At 38.5% G+C, this 14,371-nt stretch overlaps 1 long non-coding RNA gene and 1 pseudogene across 2 annotated transcripts in view; both read right to left on the bottom strand.

Annotated features, from left to right (window-relative positions):
* Positions 1-8,164: 8,164 nt before the first annotated feature.
* On the bottom strand, positions 8,165-9,494 carry LOC143659624 (olfactory receptor 1J2-like; annotated as a pseudogene).
* Positions 9,495-9,625: 131 nt separating this feature from the next.
* Positions 9,626-14,371, bottom strand: part of LOC143659661 (uncharacterized) — a 224,843-nt gene continuing 220,097 nt past the window's right edge. For both annotated transcript variants that reach the window (XR_013163630.1, XR_013163632.1), the window contains 2 exons: positions 10,268-10,358; positions 9,626-9,952 (listed from right to left, as the gene is read on the bottom strand). This is a non-coding gene — a long non-coding RNA (uncharacterized LOC143659661). The remainder of the gene's footprint in view (positions 9,953-10,267; positions 10,359-14,371) is intronic.

Raw genomic sequence — 14,371 nt, forward strand, 5'->3', positions numbered from 1 at the left:
TGTAATATACAGTTTCCAGCTAGTTACCCATATTAGAGAAGAAATAAAAAGAGAGAATTAGAAGAAGAAAAAAAGTGAAAAATTCCCATTCTGAATACTGAAATCAGTCATTGAAAATGAAAGATGTTTAATTAAATGAATACCTTTTGTTAAATAAACACATCCTAATGGAACATGTTTTCTAAAAAGGCTTTTCAAATATAAAAACTTACTAAAACCAGAACATCCAAGTGTTAAGCATGGAGTTGCTAAAGGATTCCACTCAAGACAGCAAGTCAAAGCTTAACAGGTTCATTGAGAGAGAGAGAAAGAGATTGAGAGCAAAGGGAGAGCAGGCAGGTGGGAGCCAGCAAAATCTGCTAGAGAAAGAAAAGGAGAAATGGCTCCAACTTTCTTTCTGACAGCTTGTGGTTTTAAAGGAAAAAACACACCATGGGGGGTAGGGGGTGCCCTGTGGCTGCAGACACTGCTGGGAGATGTCAGGCTGGGGCAGGTCATGACCTCATGCTCCTGGTTATCTGGTCCGGCCTCTGGTGGATGGCGCGTTGGCACATTCATGCTCATCTATCTTGCTGTCACCTCAAGTCGTGTCAGAGAAGCTGCTGAGGGAGAGAAAGTGAAGGTGGGCCCCATGCCACAGAATCCATTCTGTATGCCAAGTTTTATTTCTGAGACATGACACCAAGGTTTTTCACTTTTTATATACCCTATTAAATTCACTAAAATTGTTGTGGGAATGTTGTTCCTATATAGTGAGAGATGCTGGTGGATAGGATCCTTTACTTGCAGAGTGTATGACTGGTGTTTGTATCAAGATAATGCTGGCCTCATAAAAGGAGTAGGGAAGTGCCTTGGTTTCCTGCTGCTAAAACAAATATCATGCAATGGGTGGGCTTAAACAAAGGGAGTGTACTTCGAGGTGAGTAGAAGACCAACAGGTGTCGTTCCAGCTATACCGATTCCCAGAAGCCTGTGGAGGTCTGGGGTTGGCTGCTGGTGGTCTTTGGACTCCATTGTCTTTTCTCTCACAAGGTGTGGTCCTCTTTTTTCTCTTTTAAGTTCTCTTAATTTCCAACTTCCTGCTCCTCAAAATGACTTTTCTCTCTATTACTAAATTCCCTCTCTTTGCAAAACACTCCAGTAATCTGATTAAGACCCATCCTGTTTCAGGAAATACAGTTTGTCTGGTGTTCATGTCCACAATCCAGATTTATTGATTATGGTTAGCACCATTCTTTTACTTTTTTGTACTTAGTCTTTTGTACTAGGAAATGAAAACATCGTTTTTACGGTAACAATTGTTGAAGAATAACAACATCTATGGAGTTCAGTAAATCAAAAAACAATTCCTAGTAGCTCTATAAGGAAATATTATTCATAATATTAGTCTTATATCCATTCCTATGCCTGAAATCCTTTGGTTTTCCTTGGATATCTGGGACTTATCAGTGACAGTAGCTAATTTTTGATAAGTAATTAAATTGCATACATAAATAAGAGTGCATAATATTTCTATAGAGAAGAGGAAGCATGATTATTAGTGTTAAGGTACAGTTAGTACCCTTGGGTCTCCTAGGTGTCACCATAAATAAAATGTTTCTGGCACTGTAAAATGGTTTCTAAAACTAATCAGGCATTCGACCAAGACGGCAGCATAAGATGCTCCAGGGATGCATTTCCACATAGAATTTTTGACCAATTAGCAAAAATGGCAGTGCAGTTATCCTCACAATTCCAGAAAAGAGTTAAAAGTTTCCAGTAACTGAATGACTGCCAAATCAAGAAAACACAACTTAAATATATATAAGCATATATAAAAATATATTTAAGTTAGTTAAATATTTTAATATTTAATTTTATTAATTTAATAAAAGTAATGAATTAATTTAAATATATTTAATATTTAGTGCTATATATAAATATATAATTTTTGCATTCCTGGCACCTTTGCTGGACCTACCTCACCCCTGCAGTAGTGCAATGTGGAGCTTGCCTACATTCCCCTTGTGGGTTCCAGGCCCTGTTCCCAAGGAGGCAGAGTAATGCCCATGTGCACCCTGCAGTGCCTGCATGTTGCTCCAATTATTGGGTGGCACTTTGAAATACCAAACTAGTATAATTGTCTCTGGTTCACCCTTCCAAAACTTGCCCTTTAGACACAACCATATGGGAATAACCAAACCTTTTAAGAAACAAATAGGTCAATGCAGCCTGAGGTAAATGCTTAGAATCTTAAATCATACAATAGAGAACCCTTGAGAAGGTGGGAAGCTACTTCTGAGGGAATCCGGGGGCCATTTAGATCCCTTTTGATGGAGGATTTCCCAAGGCCATGATTGCATACAATGTGTTATTAATCACCAACAATAAATAATGAAGGTATTATACAATCAACAAGGTTGATGATCTTCAAATATATCATGTTGAGTAAATAATCCAAACACAAAATGAAAAACATTGCATGACGTCAATGATATGAAATAATTAAATTATGCATATTTATAGAGTCTGGAACTAGTAGATAATATAATCGGGGCAAGTTTGGGGAAGGAACTGGGGGCTAATGCTCATGCTCCCCAGGATAAAATAGGACAGCTGCAGGTCCCCGGTTTGCTTTCCAACTCCAAAAGAACTAATAGACAATGCAGGTCCCTGGTTTCTTGTCCAGCTTTAAAACTGTTAATAAATAACTGTAAGTCCCTAGACTCCTATCCAGCTCTAAAACAGTTAATAGACAACTGAGAGTCCATAATTTCTTCCCTAGCTCCAAAGGAATTCATGCAAACTCCTAAAAGCAAGAATTCTCCCTAAAGCCCAGAAACCAAGCCCAAACCATTGAAACCTCCCCCAAACCATAAAAGCTTGTAAAATCATGGGCCCAAAGCAGACTCTTAGTTAATAACAGAAAGCCTGGAATTACAAAGATTGTTAAACATCTGCCCAAAGACAAATTTTGGATACATGATGGTCCGGCCACAAGCATCAATAATTATCTCTTCCTGAAACAATGCTAGTCCTGTAAGCACCTGGTTAACACAAACCATGTAACCACCTAGTATTCAAAGGTCACTATGGAACCTGCTACCAAGGAAGCCTTCCTATGAAACTAGTTAACCCAGTCCACTCAGTGCGTGTTTCTCCCTTGAACACATCTGTGTTAACTTCTCTAATGTGTACTTTCTCTCTCTCTCTTTCTTTAATAAATTTTACTACTTAATTCTTCTGGCCCTCTCATTATCTGAATTCTTTCAGTGATGAGAATATTGAACCTGGTCAGGGCTCAGCTGCACTATTGCCAACAGGGCACTGGTTACAGTACAGAATTTCTGTTTGGAGTGAGGGAAGAGTTTTGGTAATGGATGCTGGAAATGGTAGCACATTGTGGACATAATCACCCGCACTGAGATGTGTACTTAAATGTGGTTGAAAGGAGGAATTTCAGGTTATAAATGTTACCAGAATAAACATGTTAAGAACTACAAAACTATCCAACACTAATAGTGAACACTTATGTAAACTATGGACTGTTGTTGATACTATAAAATAATAACATGGCTTCATCAATTGTAAGAAAACTAACACACTAAAACATGCAGTTAATAAGGAAAACTGTGTTTGAAGTATATTGGAGATCTGTTCTTGCTGTATAAATTCTTCATATATCTAGAACATCTCTAAATAAAAAAAATAACTGATGCATTTTGTTTGCTTTGCTAGACATAAATTTTAAGCATGGGGTTGTTAAGGAATCCATGCAGGACATGAGTCAAAGCTTAGCAGATTTATTGAGAGGAGAAAGCAGGTGGGAGAGTGAAAGGGAGAAAGCAGGTAGGAGCCTGAAAATGGCTCCCACCTGGGGAGCTAGCAGGAAGAAAGGGAAAACGGCTTCAGTTCTTTGTTCTGGAATTGGGTTTTAAAGGGAGAGTGATGTCTGGAGGGGAGGGTGCCCACTAGGTGGTGTGTTGTCCCCTGATTAGATGGGGGCTTGTTAATTTAGGGTACGATAGATTGCTGAGGTATTGATGTACTATTCTCCTCTGATGTGCAGCTGCATGTATCAGGCAGGGTGAGACACTGGTAGGGGGGAGTGTTATTAGTAGAAACAGATTATGACCATATTTCTAGTTATCTAGGATATCTTTGTCCACCATCTGGAGAAAACAGCACCGGCCAGCATCTCTGGACCTGCCAGGGAAGCTGACAGGTAGGGGACAGAAGGGGCTGAGGGATCCCACCATCAAGAGTTCCTTTCGCTCTTAAAATTCTTTTTCTGAGACCGAACAATAAATACTATAATAGATACGAACAATAGGTAGTTATCCTTCAAAGGATGAAAATAGTATTCATACAGATGGAGAATGAAGAAAAACTGGAGACATTCTCAGTAAACCGACTGACCAGAAGTTGCCAAATTGTCCACACTTGATAATGTTCCCTGAAGGAAGCCACCTGGGGCATTAGGGAAAATGATGGATTGTCTGAGAATTCCGAAGAGATCATTTGTATACAGTGTCTCTGTGATGCTTGCCAGTGTCTTTTCCTTGACACTTCCAGTCGAAATAAGACATGATTACACCATTTCCCATATTAGAATTGCTCAGTGTGGGTGATGGGAAACCCACCCCTAAAAGTAGCTGAGAGGATTAAATGAGGTAAAGCACATCACCTGCTTAGATTATTTGGCATTTAGTAATTTAGTTCATTCAAACCAAAAAGTAGAAGTAATCCTTGACTTTTATCTTTCTTTCAACTGCTCTCAATTCATCAGCAATTTTTATTCATTGTAGCTTCCTACTACATTATCACCTCCACTGCTACCAGCCTAGGGCAGCATTTTTTAACTGTGCTATTGTAATAGTTTTTCAGATGTTCTCCATCCTGCCCCACATGACCCTTTTCCAACTGTCTATTCTTAACACAGAAACCAGGAAAATCTTTTTTAAAGTTGAATTATGTCATTAATCTGTGGAGAAGAAAAATGAAATTGTAAAGCTTAAAGACTTGCGCTCCTGTTAGCTCTAAAATTATCTCCAATTTCTTTTTCTACCTCCTCACTCCAGTCCAGTCACTCTAACCTCCTTTCTATTCCTGGAGCATAATTGGCACTCACTCATCTGTGCAGTTTTGAGGTTATTATCCAACTCCCTGGAATGTTTTGCCTACAAATATCTTCATGGCTCATCACCTTTGATTCTTTTTCAAATATTACCTTCTTGATGAAACCAATCCTCATTGCACAACTGAAATTGCAATTTATTCCCATCATTTCCGATGTCTTCAATGAACTTGGTTTTTAATCTTTGACTTTTTTATACTAACATGTACCACTCAAAATTTCCATTTTATCCACTTTCAGGTGTACAATTAAGTGATACTAAAAAATATTCAATTGGAGTGACCAAGTGGTTCAGTAGCAGAAAGCTCACCTTCCATGCAGGAGACCCAGGTTCATTTCCCGGGCCATGCACCCCCTCCATTGTGTGTGTGTATATATATATGTTATATATATATATTCACTGTATTAAGCTACCATCATCAAAATACATTGCCTAATGTCTTTTATCACCCATTCTTAATTCTATACCCATTAAGCAATAACTCCCCATTCCTCTTACCCCCTGTCATAATTTGCCATGGCTGCTATGACAGACACCACAAAATGGGCTGGTTAAATGCAGAAATTTACTGGCTCACAGTTTAGAGATAAAAAGGCCAAAATCAAGGCATCACCAAGTTCCTGATTTCTCCTGAAGTCTGCAGCATTCTGGTGCAGGCTTCTCGAAATCCTTGGGATTCCCGGTCTTGTGTCTCTGCCTCCTATCACATGGCTGTCCTTCACACTTGGTGTTTCAGTTCAGCTTTTCTTTGATTTTGGATTCTGAATTTCCTTTTATAAAGCATCCAGAAATACATATTAAAGTCCACCTTCATTCAGTTTGACCACATGTAATAGTTCACAAGATCTTATTCACAAATGAGCCCACACCAAAACTCATAATACAGGGGGACCTATTTACAAATGGGCACACACCTAGGATTTCAGATTAAGATTAAGAACATGGTTTGTCTTTGGGATCATAATTCAATATATCACATGACCCTTGGTAAGTGTAATCAACTTTCTTTCGCTATGAATTTATTTATTGTATTTCCTAAAGTCATACAATACTGTAGGTTTGTGTCTGGCTTGCTTCACTCAACATTAAATCTGTACAATGATGTTCACAGCAGCATTATTCAAAATTCCCAAAAGGTGGACGCAACCCAGCTGTCCATCAACAGATAAATGGATAAACAAAATGTGGTATATACATGCAATGGCGTATTATTCAGCTACAAAAAGGAATGAAGTTCTTATCCATGCAACAGGAATGACACGTTGAGTAAAATAAATTTGCTGCTTTTTATACTGCTTAAATACCATGATATCCTGATGTATTATGCTTGTTTTCATTTTTTCCCTACTAAATGTAAACTCTAAAAAGCAAAAGTATATTTGCTTCCTATTTGTGTATTTATAGAAATATCCAGGGACATGCTAAATAACTGATAATGAATAAATGATATTTGTCTTTCTCTTACTTGAAAGTCACTGTTGCTGTTGGGCAATAAAAATTTACTCATTCAGTCTAGAATTATCAGGCATTTTATGCTATTCCCAGAAAGTTTCACAAGGAAAAAATATATTTTACATTGTTTTAGGAATTCAGTAGTAGGATTGAATTTTCTGCACTTCTCTTGTGGATTCCTCTCACAGACACAATCAAATTTAAGGATAAATAAAGGCTAAATCTTTGCAATATAGTTATATTTTAACAAATCACCAGGCACACCGTTTTAATTTGCAAATACATTTTAAGGTCAGCATTCTGAACTCCATTACCTTAACAACTTGGATGTACATTTATTTTCTATAACTTTAGAAAATAAAAGATAAAGTAATGGTGAAAGCAAAAATATGATTGCTATCATATTTACATAAAAGATAAACATTATGATTTATCATTCAATTTTAAGTTGCCCATTTTATGCTAGGTATCTAAAATAATATTCACCAAATCTGGAAATAAACTCAACTGTAAGGATCCAACTGAAATTTTTTACCTAAATCAAAACAGGTATCATATTATATTTGTGAATTCTTATTTCTTCATTATGGCATCTGTAAGTTAAGGAGTTAAAAGATATGCAAAATGTGATATTATTCATGCTTCTAATCTTAGTCTACATTTTTTATTGTTCTTAAAGAGGGAATATATTTCTTATGTGCCACATTCCTTCAGAAAAAGGCATATATGAATTTCAGTGTCATAGCAAACCATTCACGTCTCTTTAAACAGGTAAAGTAAGTAAGTAAGGCACTTACTTACCTAACATGATTAGGAATATTGTTCCCAAAATTGAATTGCTGGAAATCAGAGTCATTGGGAATGTGAGATATTGAGGGTTATACAAGAATGGGGGGAACGAATGAATACATGTAAAGCTAAGGCAGTTGGGTTAGAAGATCATAACAGATTTTCTGTGAACCTATAGGTGTTGAATTCTGTGGATTCTAGAAAAATAGGCAGGGAAGAAAAGCTAAGTAGGAGTCAAAAAGAGGAAAGGAGAATTGAAAAGGACAGTTTGGAGTATGTCAGAGACAAGGGCAGACCTGTATTTTGAGGCATTAAAAAAAATCTCAAAAGTGTGATTTGTTCACATCACACTTCTGTTGGTTGGCAGTGGGGCAGGGGCTGGGCTCATTGGATGGTGCCTCTAGTCTGGCCAAGCTCAGCTGGTGTAAGGAAGGGTCACATACCTCTAAACCACCTATCACATCACCTGGGGACTAGCTGATGGCTTCCTGGGACATCTTGTTTCTCCTGCATTGACCTCCTATCTTCAAGCATACTAGCTTGGGCTGGTTCACATGCGGCCTCAGAGTCGAAGAGCTGCTGGAAAAGAATCTTTGAAGACATTGATGGCCTAGACACGGATTACTTGCAATATCATTCCAGTAAATCCGTTAGTCAAATCAATTCACCAGCTCTGCCAAGATTTAAGCAGTGGAGAAATAGAGTCCACACCTGATAAAATGTGTCAGTTATTTTGGTGACTGCAATTTTTCAAGGAGTCATCCTTGGGCATCACTGAGAGAATTAAGAACATGAGTGGCTACCTGTCACTTGACAAAAGTCATCCTCCTTCTCAGAATCCCCAGAGCAGATTTCATGTCTCTGTTCCTCAAGCCATAGATGAAGGGGTTCAGCAGGGGAGTCACCACTGTGTACATAACTGAAGCAATTATATCCTCGATTTTGGAATTGTTTGATGAAGGAAAGAAGTAAACAATGGCAACAGTCCCATAGTACAGAAACACCACAGACAAGTGGGAACCACAGGTGGACAAGGCTTTGCAGATCCTCTTGGTGGAGGGGACTCTGAAGATGGTGGCCCCAATGCAGATATAAGAGCCAAAAATGGTCCTTACTGAGATGAAGAGAATCACAGCTGCCTCAGTAAAAATGACTAACTCATTGAAGGAGGTATCTGAGTAGGTCAGCTTCAGGAGGGCTGTGAGAGTACAGAAGTAGTGGGGGATGGTGTTGTCAGCACAGAAGGACAGGTGGACCAGGAGCAGGGTGTGCAGCAGGGCATGATCACAGGAACACAACCAGGACCCAGTCACCAACAAAACACACAGCTCCTCCCACATGACAGTGGAGTAGTGGTGCACTGGGTAACAGATGACAATGTACCTGTCATAAGCCATCACTGAAAGAAGAAAACAATCAATACTAGCAAACAGTATGTAAAAATACATCTGGGAAATGCACCCTGTTGACCACTGTTATGACCCTAAGGAATGTTAAAGTAAAATGAGAGAGAGACTGCGATCAGGGTATCTGAAGCTTTAGCAGTAAAGACAACAGACAACTTTATTCTTATCTAGTTCCTGCTTATATACTGCAGGGTTTACGTGACTAAAAGCATGCATACATTTCATGATAAAACAGAGTGCCTACTTTTCAGTATATTACTCCCTACATACAAGAGATAGCTAACAAGACCTTGGGGTTTAAGAAAAAACAAACATTCTCTCCCTCCCAGGCTGTCCTTCAGTTAAACAGATAACAGTCTCCACAGTTTACTGTTGACGCCACTTTGAAGCCAGTCACTCCCAATAAATTCCGCAGGTTTTCTATTAACCCTTGGCTCCTACAACACCCACTTAGGGAATGGTTTTATGATTAGTTAGGATGTCCATCAACATCCTTCATAGTGACAGATGAGAAAGAGACATCAGTGATGGCCAAGTGGCTGAGGAAGAAGTACATGGGGGTGTGGAGGTGAGAGTCCAGCCTGATGAGCAGGATGATGAGCAGATTCCCCAGCATCATGGTCAGGTACATGCCCAGGAAGAGGCAGAAGAACCTGCTCTGCTGCTCTGGCCGAATGGGGAGCCCCAGGAGGAGGAATTCAGATATGTGGCTCTGGTTCTCTGTTATCATACTGCTCTTTTCTCTCCTGGGAAGTAAGAAAAGTGGGAAATGTCCAGGAACTGTAAGAAATGCACGCCCTTTTTAGTATAATTCACATTTAGGCAACAAAAGACACCCTTGGTCTCGCACACACACCCTCATCAGGTGATGCCTTCCAGACTGCTACACAGCACAGGTGAAGGTGGTCAGTGTATGAGTCACTTGGGCTCCACTCATTGCAGAAAATGTCACAAAGTCAGCACCTAAAAATAAATGAATGGCCAGTACACAAACACCATGAACAAACACACACATCTCACATGCATGAAAATGTATCTCTTAGAAAAGAGACTTCAAAACCCATGTCACCAAGTAGAGATTTGAAGCCTTCTCTCCTATGCTTGTTACAGAAGAGGTAAGAAAATTTGTCCTCCACTTGGGCAGCACATCAGGTTTCCTCCAGATTCCTCCTAGCTGTGATGTGAAGTCTGGTGGTGAAAAAGGTGAGAATTAGTGAAAGATCACAAACCAAGTATTTGGGATCAATGACATTGATTAAGAGGTTCCACTCATGCACACAGTGGCACACTTTCTGAACCAGGGCCTATTTGGAGCTATATGTTCTGGGTCAAAGAGGGGCCTGGAAACCAGGCTATATGTTCTCATGAGTTCATGCACACATACATGCACATGCACACAGAAATGACAAAGAACATATGCATATACCTATATTATACTTGCACTACAAAAACACATAGACCTATCAGATATGTATCTGCAGAGTTATAATCATGTAGTTATACCTTGCCAGCTGATAAATTCGTAGCTCACTCTGAACTGTGCCACTTCTGGTGAGCTCAAACACCTTCAGACCACTCTGTTGAGTCTCTGCTTCTGTTGAACCCAGGAACAAAAGATTAAGTGAAATATGGCAAACTCACAACCTCTAGAACTCTCTACGTATGACCTTGACTCTACATTAATGAGCAGTAGGTTTCCTTTTTACCAACTGATGAGGACTCAGAAAAAGTTCTTAAACTCCTGGCCAAATAAACACTGTAGTAGGCTAATTTACCAACTGATGAGGACTCAGAAAAAGTTCTTAAACTCCTGGCCAAAGAAACACTGTAGTAGGCTAATTGCCTCCATTTTCCATCAGACCTTGGGAAGGAGCCTGAGCAGGGACTGCAGGGACTGGACTAGTAGAGTCACCACAGAAGTTGTCTCAATTATTAAGGACAACCAGAGCTTTTCTCTGCCTGCTCAGAGTCCCCAGTGAAAGCAAGAATGGCTCAAGCATCCTCTGATTTTGATATAGCCCATGCACTGGGGCCTAAAAATCTGGAACAGGGTCTGGACAATGCCACTCATTATCTATTGGCCCTGAGCAAGAAAGTGACTTCACTCAGCTGTCTTCCCTTAGTCAAAAGTGCAGACATTATTATCATTGTCATCTATGAGGTTATAATTAAAATCATATGAGGTAATGCCTACTAAAGCATGAGTACACAATAAAATTAATTCTGATTATAATATTCTTTCCATCAGACAAATAAATATAATTTTAAGCTTCCTGGAAGATGGCAGAGTGGGGTACATTAAATTCACCTCTGCTCCATAGGACAAGATATGGGAGAGGGAAAGAATGAGCAGGACTGCATCCTGGTTGAGTGGGTGATCACAGAGGGTCTCCAGGGATTCTTGCAGAGGTGAGAGGAAGGGGAGATCAGGACATGGAGATTAGGGTGGGGCCAACCAGCCATGATCCCCACCAGGGTCAGATGGAGGTACATGGGGAGATGCAGATCAGAGGGAACAGATTGTCCCTCTGCTCCAGCCTGCCACAGCTGCTGGGTGGGGAAATGTTCATGAGAGGCCCCTCAGCCAGCAGACCTTTGGGTAGCCCAAAGACAGGCCCAGCCATCCACTGCCAAGAGCCATGCCCCTGGGTACTGGGAGCAGTCACCTGGCTGGGTGCTGTGAATAGCCATCCTTTGGGCACAGGGTGTGGTGGATCCATCAGGCACCAGGTGCTGTGGATCCACTGTTCCTCTAAGAGCTGCAGCTGGCTTCTCTGTCTCACACACACGGGTCAGCCAGTCCACTGTTGTGGGCCAGAGCAGCACCTCCACTGTACACATCTCCTTCTGGCACTGGGACCTATTAATGTTGAGATGCAGTTCTTTTTCATATTTTTATTATACTTTTATTTTATTTTTCCCTTAGGGGTGGTGCATGGGCTGATAATTGAATCAGGGTACTCTTGCTAAAATACCTATGCATCCCTGCCTAGCATTCAATAGACCCTTAAGTAGAATTGTACATGAGATCTGGGCCTCAGTTTGGCAGAGAATTATTGATAAACCAAGTGTAAAAGGAAGCCTTCAACACAAAACCAAGTATATACAAAACTTTAGAGGATTGAAAGAAAATAATTTGCAAAACAACTTTACTAAGATATGCAAATGCCCAAGTACAATTAAAAAATCAGAAAGCATGTGAAGAACCATGCAGAAATGGCCTAACCAAATGACCACATCAAAACTCCAGAAAGGACAATGAATATGGAACAACTACTGAAGGATAATTATAAAGAAATAAAGGCTATCAGGAAGACTCTAGAAAGCACAGAAAGAAGAACTTGAAAGATTAAATAGAAAAAGTCATATCTCTCAGAAATAAAAGACACAGAAGATCAAATTAGAAATATACTAGAAACAGATGATAGCAGATTTGAAGAAGCATGAGGAAGAATAAGTGAAATAGAAGACAGGATAATTTAGAGTGCACAAAAAATGAATGGCAAGAATGATGGAAAAAATGGAAATTATCTTAGGCAAATGACAGATGAAATAGGTGTGCAAACATAAGAAAAATTGCTGCCCCAGAAGGAGAAGAGCAGAGTAGAAAGCTGGGAATGTTAGTTGAAGATATAATCAAAGAAAGCTTTCCAACCATTATAAAAGACATAAATATGCAAATCAGAGAGAACCAACAAGCATAATGAATCCAAATAGGCATACTCTAAAATACATACTAGTCAAACTGTCAAATGTTGAAAAGAAGCAACAAGTCTTGAAAATAGCATGAGAAAAATGATCTACTATATCTGAGGGAGAACACATAAGACTGAGTTTGGATTACTCAACAGGCACCACTGAAGAAAGAAGGCGGTAGTATAATACATTTAAAATCCTGAATGAGAAAGGCTTCCAGCCAAGAATTCTTAATCCAACCAAATGTACTTCAAAATTGAGGGAGAGATTAAAATCTTCAAAGACAAACAGAGACTGACAGAATGAGTCATTAAAAGACTTGTCCTACAAGAAATACTAAAAAGAGTCCTGTTAGCTGAAAAAAAAAAAAAAAGACAGGAAAGGGAGGTCTGGAGGAGGGCACAGAATTGAAGAGTAGCAGTAGTGGTACTTTAAAGGATGAAAAGAGAGAGAGAGGGATATATATATATATATATATATATATATATATATATATATATAAGAATGAGCAAAAAATGAGGACTTAACTGCTCACCTGGGGAATTTAGAGAAAGAACAGCAAAATAAAAAGCAAATAAAAGAACAGAAATTAAAAAAAGATCAAAGCAGAGATAAACAAATGGGAGAACAATGAAAGAATAAAAAGAATTGACAAAAACAAAAGTAGGTTCTTGAGAAAATCAATAAAATCTATGGACTCTTAACATATATATATATATATATATGACAAATAAAAACTAAAGGATAAAAAAATTAAAGGATAAGATAGTAGATTCAAGAACTGCTTTTACAGCAATAACTTAGAATATTAACAGACTAAACTTACCAATTAAAAAAATATATTGGCAGAATGGATTCAAAAATATACTCCATCTACATACTGCTTACAAGAGATGACTCAGACTCAAGAACACAATTAAATTGAAAGTGAAAGGATGGAAAAAGATGTTCTATGCAAGCAAAAGAAAGCAGGAGTGGCTCTACTAATATCAGATAATATCGACTTTAAATGTAAAGATATCATAAAAGACAAAGAAGGACACTACATTTTAATAAAAGAGACTATTCACCAATGAGAAATAACCATCAGAAATGTTTATGCTCCCAATCAAGGAACTCCAAAGTACCTGAGGTGAACATTGGCAAAACTGAAGAGAGCTATAGACATTTCAACAATACTACTGGGAGATTTCAAAACACCACTCTCCACTATAGCTAGAACAACCAGAGATCAACAAGAAAACAAAGAAGTCTAAACAATATGATAAACATATTAGACCTAATAGACATATATAGATCATTACACCCCAAAATACCAGGATATACATTTTTCTCTTCTGTATATGGAGCATTCTCTAGGATAGATCATATGCTGGGAAACACAGTGAGTCTTTATCAATCTAATAAGGTTAAAATTATATGAGCAATTTCTCTAACCACAATGGAATGAGGCTAAATTAACAATCCCAAAGAACCAGAACTTTCACAAATATATGAATAGTAATATATCCACTCTTAAATAATCACTGGGTCAAAAAAGAAATTGCTGGAGAAATCAGTAAATACCTGGAGATGAATGATAATGAAAATACAACATGTCAGAACATATGGGATGTGGCAAAGGCAGTGCTGAGAGGGAAATGTTGCCTTAAATGCCTATATTAAAAAATAAGAATGAGCAAAAAAATGAGGACTTAATTGCTCACCTGGGGAATTTAGAGAAAGAACAGCAAAATAAAAAGCAAATAGAAGAACAGAAATGAAAAAAAGATTAAAACAGAAATAAACAAATGGGAGAACAATGAAAGAATAAAAAGAATTGACAAAAAAAAGTAGGTTCTTGAGAAAATCAATAAAATCTATGGACCCTTAACTAGAATATCAAAAAAGAGAGAAAGAGAGAGGGAGAAA

Source organism: Tamandua tetradactyla, chromosome 2, assembly GCF_023851605.1.
Source record: "Tamandua tetradactyla isolate mTamTet1 chromosome 2, mTamTet1.pri, whole genome shotgun sequence".
Taxonomy (NCBI): Eukaryota; Metazoa; Chordata; class Mammalia; order Pilosa; family Myrmecophagidae; genus Tamandua; species Tamandua tetradactyla.